This window comes from Halyomorpha halys, unplaced genomic scaffold (genome assembly GCF_000696795.3).
Source record: "Halyomorpha halys isolate HHAL.00 unplaced genomic scaffold, Hhal_1.1 Scaffold437.1, whole genome shotgun sequence".
Taxonomy (NCBI): domain Eukaryota; kingdom Metazoa; phylum Arthropoda; class Insecta; order Hemiptera; family Pentatomidae; genus Halyomorpha; species Halyomorpha halys.
In genome coordinates this window covers 376978-385766 of record NW_027105773.1, presented here as the reverse complement: position 1 = coordinate 385766, position 8789 = coordinate 376978, and the positions used below count along the sequence as shown (strand labels likewise).

The 8789-nt window shown below is 31.1% G+C and overlaps 1 long non-coding RNA gene across 1 annotated transcript in view; it reads left to right on the top strand.

The window, feature by feature from the left end:
* Positions 1 to 1087: 1087 nt before the first annotated feature.
* The window catches only part of LOC136797301 (uncharacterized), a 12020-nt gene continuing 4318 nt past the window's right edge, over positions 1088 to 8789 (top strand). Inside the window, exon 1 of the long non-coding RNA XR_010845159.1 lies at positions 1088 to 1148. This is a non-coding gene — a long non-coding RNA (uncharacterized lncRNA). The remainder of the gene's footprint in view (positions 1149 to 8789) is intronic.

Sequence of the window (8789 nt, the reverse complement as noted above, 5' to 3'; positions counted from 1 at the left end):
ATTTTTATTTTAGTATGTATGAGATCATTCATCACTATTACCTATTGCCCACAACTGTGTGGCAGATTGTAATATCTATCAATAAATAAATCTATCAAAACAAAAAATCTACATTACTTGGAGAAAGAATTGGTTTACACTCTAATAACTTGTTAGAAATAGAAAAAGTCTCTAAGGATTAACAAAAAAAAAAGATTAATTGAGAGAATGTAGTAGCGCTCTACAAATAATGTAAAGGCATTTCACCCATTCCCTGACAGAGATGGACAATTAATAGTTGGAATTAATAGCTACAATTATCATGGATACAATATTTAACTAATGATTCATTCATGAATAATGGCCGTATCCATGGCAATCTTAGCTATTAGTTTCAACTATTTTTGCCCATGTCTGTCGAAATAAAATTTACATGCGCGCGCATGACGTTGCCATGGTAACTTCATATATGTTGACTAAACAAACTTTTTAATAAATGTGATATGATATATGAGAACACTTTGTATATTTGAGTGTATTTTTGCAAGTGAAAATTGGATGTTAAAAAAAAATGTTAAAAAAAAATTATTTTGTTAACGAAATCGGAGAGTAAAGTGGGGGAAAAGAACAGCTGATCCACCGCCATCTATATAGCTGGACTAGAACAGTTTTTGGTTGAGTAAAAATTCCTTTATTGCATTGGATTTTAAAAAAATGTAATTTATTAACATAAATGTGTTCTCTCTTCCACTCTTTCTTCTCACTTCCACAGTTTTCTTTTATTCGCAATTACAGTTTCACGTAACATTATTATTCAAGTTGTTTTATGAATATTACATTAAAAAATATAAAATTCAAAGTCTATTTATTAATATTTAGACGTTTACATCCATTCTATAAGTTGCACATTATTGCGAAACATTACACCATATTGCGTAATTACATGAATGATAGTTCGAAAATGCAAGAGCCAATGATATCGTGCTTATCATATTTACTCTGATGATTGTACGTCTGTTTTCCTGTTTGTATGTCACCATTCATCAGATTACTTTTTAAAATTCCAAGATTTTTTCTGTTTATGTAACAGTTTTAACACGTGGAATTTTGCAGAGTAGTATTCAATGTTTCCTTGTGTTAGATTGTTCAGAATACGTTTTCAATTTATGGTAATTTATGTTTTACTCTTAAACATTTTCATGATGGTTCATTGTGTAAAAATAAACAGCTTCTTAAAACTTGTTAAAACATAGCATACATTCAATTGAAAACTTTGAATATTATAAAAAAATAATATAAACGCCTAAAAAAAGTATTTGAACACTTTGTTTGGTTTTATATAAATTTATAATTTTTTTTGTTATTAAATTTATTTATTGATATATACAACTGTGCATAAAATACATCAAGTAAATTTGAGGAAATCATTATGGTATGGTACAAGCATGTAGAGAAACTACCCATTGGTAGCACTCTAAAACATTTTTACAATATATCTTCTTTTCGGACCCCTCGGAGGATTGTCCGGAATAAAAGAGTAAGCAAAATTAGAAAACTAATGAGTTTGAGTGGTTAGGGAGTTTGTAATGGAAGGATTGATATCTGGTTCGGGCTAGATCGGTTACAAATGGAACATTAAGGTCTTTGTGGATGATTTTATTTGTGACAAAGTAGGGAGCATTTAGGATTTTACAAAGGATTTTCGGTTGTAAGGATTTGATACGAGAGGAATTCAAATGTTTTGTGGAACCCCAAAGCTCATCGCCGTATGTCCAGATAGGCCTTATAATTGTCATGTAAATCAGTTTTTTGTAATGAATTGGAAGTTTGGACCGTTTGTCTAGTAAGTAATGTAATAGTCGAAATCGACTTGTAGTTTCCTGTCTTTTCAGTCTTGTGTGAGGATTCCAGGTTAGTCGTTTGTCCAGATGTAGTCCAAGGTAGCGGATCTGTTCTACAGTGGTAAGAGCATTTCATGGTATTTGTTGGAATTTAGTTTAATCCTCCAATTACGACACCATTCTTCGAGGGCTCTGATATGGGATTGAAGAGTTTGGGGTGAAATTAAGGGGTTATTATTAACAGCGAGCACACATGTGTTATCGATATATGTGATGAGGATTGTGTAGAGAATGGGACCGAGGATACTACCCTGAGGAACACCAGCGGACTGAAAGAAGAGGGATGAAAAGATTTTACATAAATAAAAAGTTTTGTTTGTTAGTTGTTTAATTCTTAGAGTGCTAAGAGAAAAAATTCGGAAGGAATGCAGAGACAAGATGTAACGAATTTGTCATAACATTATCAAAACTTTAGGGAAGGCCCCCTAAATAAAAAGAAAATTTTAATTTTAAGAATACTTTACAGTGAGGAAAAAAGTATTTGCATATCCCGATTTTTCTTTATATAATAGATGGAAATATTAAAAATTATTGAGTTTACTTAATAAAAAGAACAATGAAAACTTGTTAAAACATATTATACATCCAATTGAAAACTTTGAATATAATAAAAAAATAACATAAACGGAAAAAAGTATTTGAACACTTTGTTTGGTTGTACATAAATACAAAGGTTTTGTTGTTTGTTGTTTAATTCTTAGCTATCTGTTCTTTCCTATCAGTATTCTGAAATATTTCAATGGCGTAAGATAAGTGTGCAGGTGCACTGGCTAGAATGGGCGACTCAACTTCTGAGGGGATGGGTTAGTACAAAAACGGTAAGGAAGGTTCTGAATTCTAAAGGTCTTTTTTGGCAGGGTCCCGAGAAAATAATCTTGCATTAGTGAGACCAATAGCAAAAAAGACTATTTTTTGCGAGAAAATGCATTAACAATCCCACCAGTGTGTGAAACAGGGGGTTGAATCGTAATGCTTTAGGGTGCGTAGTATATAATAGAGTTGGAAATATTGCACCTATTAAGGTAATTTCAAATCTAAAAGGTTATCAGCTAACTTTCCAGTAGGACAATGATCCGAAGCATACAGCTAATAAAACTAAACAATGATTAACCCTTATTAGTACAAGAGCCCAAGAGGAGAAAAAAGACAGTTATCTCACCCCAAATTTTGATTACTTTAATGAAAACTATGTATAATTAATAGTCAAAATTGATGAGTCTGCCAAGTATAGGTAAGGAGAATAAAAAATGGCAGTTGTTTTAAAGTAATAAAAATTTTTCATTCGGAGCTCTAAATCTTAAAAAGTAGGAACAACACAAGAAAACCTATGAGAACGTCATTTAAAGAAGAGTAAATTTTCTAAAATATGAGCCTTAATAGAGTTATTTACGTTAAATAGTTCTCGAGATATAGCTGTTTAAAAAGTAACATTTCATAAAAATGTTGTATGGGACGTACTGAAAGATCAGTAGTTAGTGAATTTATTTTGAAAAATCCATATCTCAAAAACCATTTGACGTACAGATGTCTATTAGCACTCAAATTAAAGCTAGTTTAATGAGCTATAAAGTAGTTTATAATGTTTATCTTCGTAGGAGTAATAGTTTACATGAAATTTGTTAAAATAATTTGATTTATAGTTGTCCGGACAAATTTATATTCATATGTGAATATCATAAAAACTACTACCCCAACGAAAATTAGTTTCATAAACTACTTTATAGTAAGTTAAATTTCCTTTATTCTGAATGTTGCGGACATATGTGCGTCTTATGGATCTAGAGATATATTTTTTCAAAAATCCAACATTTTATACGAACAACTAGAAATTAACATTTTGTGAGTTTATTTTGTCAAATATCATAAAAACTACTACTCCTACAAAGAAAAACGTAATTAACTATTTAATTAAATATTTTGTAGTAAATTTAACTAGCTTTAATTTGAGCGCTGGTAGACATCAGTACGTCCAATGGTTTCGGAAATTAAGTTTTTCATAAATCAAATTTATTGTCCGAACAACTATAAATCAATTTATTTTAGCAAATATCATGAAAACTACTATTGATAAACTTCTTTATAGTTCATTAAACTAGCTTTAATTTGAGTGCTAATAGACATCTGTACGTCACATAGTTCCTGAGATATAGATTTCTCAAAATACATTAACTAACTACTAATCTTTCAGTAGATTTTTAAGAAATTTTGCTTTTTGAAAAGGTATATCTCGATAACTATCGTACGTAAATAGCTCTTTTAGGGCTAATATTTCAGCAAATTTACTCTTCTTTAAATAATGTTCTCTTAGGTTTTCTTGTGTTGTTCCTACTTCTTAAGATATAGAGCTCCGAATGGAAAATTAATTTTTTTTATTGCTTTAAAACAGCCAACATTTTTTATTCCCCCAACCTATACTTGCCAGACTAATCAATAGTAATTATAATACATAGTATTCATTAAAGTAATCAAAAATTGGGGTAATATAACTGCCTTTTTTCTCCTCTTATACTAGTTTTGTTTCCAAAAATTTGAATAATCAGGCACTCGGTCATAAAATAAAATAAAAAAATACTGTAATTACAACGTTTTACCTTAAGCCTAGAACCACTTACCATAATTTAATAGAAACGGTATTCCTTTAAAAACGCAAATCTCCAAAATATTCTTTAAAAAATCTATGAAATCAACCCTATGAAATTAGATGAAACCAAAAACTCCTTTTCACACCGCGTTTTAAGACCGAGTACCTAAAATTGTAACTGCTTCCTTTTTGAAAAAAAAAATCTTTAGTTAAAAAAATATATATATTAAGTACATTCTCAAGTGTTTTTAATGTAACAATTCCTAACAAGATAAAACATGGGTTTTCAAAAACACTTGTAATTTAGATTTCTATATAATCATTGGATCAGTTTACTTATATACCCTTATCTCTCTCTTTATATAAGAATAACCAATATCAAAGTTATTCTTATTAATTTAGAAGTAATTGGAAATTTTGGGTGAATGTAAAATTAGAGAAACAATGGCGGAGGGGGAGGGGAAAGATTCACAAAACGACTTTTAGAATTATAATAATAATACATCCAGTAAATTTGATGTAAGATCATAATGGTATGGTACAGGCATGTAGAGAAACTACCCATTGGTAGCACTCTAATACTAAATCTACATTAGAAGGGCTTGTGGCCATCTTCTTTTCAGGTAACTCGGAGGATTGTCTGGAACGGAAGAGGAAGCATGGTTAGAAACTTGGGTTTGGGTGGTTAGGGAGTTTAATATGGAAGGAATAATATCGGGTTCGGGCTAGATCGGTTAAATATGGAACATTAGTGTCTTTATGGGTGATTTTATTTGTGACAAAGTAAGGAGCATTAAGGATTTTGGATTATAAGGATTGAATACAAGAGGAATTCGAAGGTTTAGTGGAGCCCCAAAGCTCAACTCTATATGTCAAGATTGGCCTTATTACAGTCATGTAGATCAGTCTTTTGTAAAGTGTTGGAAGTTTAGACCGTTTGTCTATTAAGTATTGTAATAATCGTATCGACGTGAGTTTCCAGTCTTACAGTCTTCTGTGAGAATTCCAGGTTAGTCGTTTGTCCAGTTGTAGTCAAAGGTAGCGGGTCTGTTCTACAGGGGGAAGAGCAACATTATTAAAGTATACTGCAGGGAATTACAAAGTGGATTTGATGAGATTTATTTTTAGCCTCCAATTTCAGCTCTACCTTTCCAGGGTTTTGATATGGGATTGGAGAGTTTGGAATGCAATTAAAGGGAAACAAGTATAAAGTTAAATTGATTTTATAAAAACTGTTAATTTATAATATTATATTATAAAAGGAATCTTTTAAAATTAAAATAACTTCCTCATACTCCATATATCATTTATGATTTAATTATCAACTTATTGCACAGTTGTGCTAAGTACATTCACATGTACATGTTATGAAAATACAATTAAAGGTTCTCTCTTTTCGGAAAATTACAACTTCTCACTTAATATTTTATCTGAACTGATTTAGTTTTTAAACCAAAATCTGGGTAGTCAACTATAGTCTGGTTATAATTGAATAGTTAGAATTTTTCTAATAGAGAGAACCTGTAATTGTATATTTCGTTGGTAGAAATGTACAGTACAAGAACCGGGGAGAAAAAAAAATTCAACCCAATTTTTTATTATTTTAATGAAAATTAATTATAGTTAACAGTCGAAATTGATGAGTCTGCAAAGCATAGGTAGCGAGAATAAAAAATGGCGGCTGTTTTGTTAACAAACATTAATTTCACTTAGACCTCTTCATCTTTAAAATTATCTACACCATTTAAAATAGAGTCAATTTGCTAAAACATGAGCTATAATAAACAAATTTATGTTAAATAGTTCGCGAGGTGTAGTTTTTTAAAAAGCAACATTTCATAAAAAATGTACTGAAAGAACAGTAGTTTTAGTGAATTTATTTTGAGAAATATATATCTCAGGAACTATTCCATATACAGATGTTTATTAGCACTCAAATTAAAGCTAGCTTAATGTACTGTACTCCCTCTATTTTCAATCCGCTGGTGTTCCTCAAGGTAGTATTCTCGGTCCCATCCTCTACACCGTCTATACAGCTGACATACCAACAACTCCTAACACTATCCTTACCACGTATGCTAATGACACATGTGTGGTCACAGTTAGTAATAAACCTTTGATTGCATCCCAAACTCTCCAGTCACATATCCAATCTTCGAAGAATGGTGTCGAAATTGGAGGATAAAAATAAATCCCAACAAATCACATTTACTCTTCGTCGTAAACCTGCCGACTGCCCTACAGTATACTTTAATAATGTGGCTCTTACCCCTGTAGAACAGATTCGTTATCTTAGATTACATCTTGACAAACGACTAAACTGGAATCCTCACACAAGACTGAAAAGACAGGAAACTGCACACAGATTCCGACTATTACAACACTTACTAGACAAACGGTCTAAACTTCCAACTCATTAGAGAAGACTGATCTACATGACTGTAATAAGGCCAATCTGGACATACGGAGTTGAGCTTTGGGACTCCCCTAAACCTTCGAATTCCTCTCGTACCCAATCTTTACAATCCCAAATCCTTCGTAAAATCCTCAATGCTCCTTATTTTATTACTAATAAAACCATCCATAAAGACCTAAATGTTCCTTATGTAACCGATCTAGCCCCAACCCGATATTATTCCTTCCATAATAAACTCCCTAACCACCCAAACCCACTGGTTTCTAACCTTGCTTCCTCTTCCATTCCTGGCAATACTCCAAGGCGGCTGAAAAGAAGATGGCCTCGTGACCTTCTAATGTAAACTGTTTTTAGATTTCTACTACTGAGTATTTTCTCTACATCCTGTATCATATTATGTGATCAAATTTACTTGTTGTATTTTTTCTACAGTTGTAAATATCAATAAATAAATAAAATGTACTATACAGTATTTTATTACGTTTATCTTCGTAGGAGTAGTAGTTTTTACGATATTTTCAACAATGTTATCCGAAATTTATATTTCGTGAATTTATTTTGAAAAATATCATAAAAACTATTGCTCCTGGAGAATTAAAGCTCATAAACAACTTTATAGTATATCTAACTGGCTTTGATTTGAATGCTGGTAGACACCAGGACGTACATCTTATGGTTCCTGAGGTTAATTTATAGTTGTTCGGATAAAATGTTTGGTTTTTGAATTACAATATCTCAGTAAGTATTAGATTTATAGATGTCAGCTAGCACTAAATGTAAAGGTAATTTAACTTATTATAAAGTAGGTGATAATACCTTTCTTCGTAGGGGTAGTAGTTTTTTTTATATTTGCATATGAATAGAAATTTCGTACTTACATTTTGTCCGAACGACTATAAATTAATTATTTTAGCAACTATCATGAAAACTACAACCCCTACGAAGATAAACGTCATAAACTACTTTATAGTACATTGAACTAGCTTTAATTTGATTGCTAATAGACATTTACACGTTGAATGGTTTTTGAGTTAATTTTTTTCATATATCAAAATTTTTGTCTGTACAACTATGAATCAACATTTTGTCGAATATGATGAACACTACTTCCCCTACGAAAATATACTTCATAAATTACTTTATAGTACGTTAAACTAGCTTCAATTTGAGTGCTAATAGACATCTGTACGTCTAATGGTTTCCCTTACCTATACTTGGCAGACTCATCAATTTTGGCTAATAATTATACATAGCTTTCATTAAACTGCTTTTTTTCTTCTCTAATTTCTATAAGCCTAAAAGGAGAAAAAAGGCAGTTATTTGACTTCAATCATTGATTACGAAGATGAAATTCTTTCACTCATACGAAGATAAATGTTATTAACAACTTTATAGCACATTAAACTAGCTTTAATTTGAGACCATATAACATCACATAGTTAAACTCAAGTTATAAAACCTATACAATTAACTACTACATTCCTGTTTTTAAATTAAACTAAATCCTCGAACAACTCCTCCGCACAAACTGTTGGAACCAAGTACTATCTCTAATACTTTTCTTAGTATATAGGGCTGAAACTGTTGGAACCAAGTACTATCTCTAATACTTATCTTAGTATATAGGGCTGAAACTGTTGGAACCAAGTACTATCTTTAATACTTATCTTAGTATATAGGGCTGAAACTGTTGGAACCAAATACTATCTCTAATACTTTTCTTAGTATATAGGGCTGAAACTGTTGGAACCAAGTACTATCTCTAATACTTTTCTTAGTATATAGGGCTGAAACTATTGGAACCAAGTACTATATCTAATACTTTTCTTAGTATATAGGGCTGAAACTGTTGGAACCAAATACTATCTCTAATACTTTTCTTAGTATATAGGGCTGAAACTGTTGGAACCAA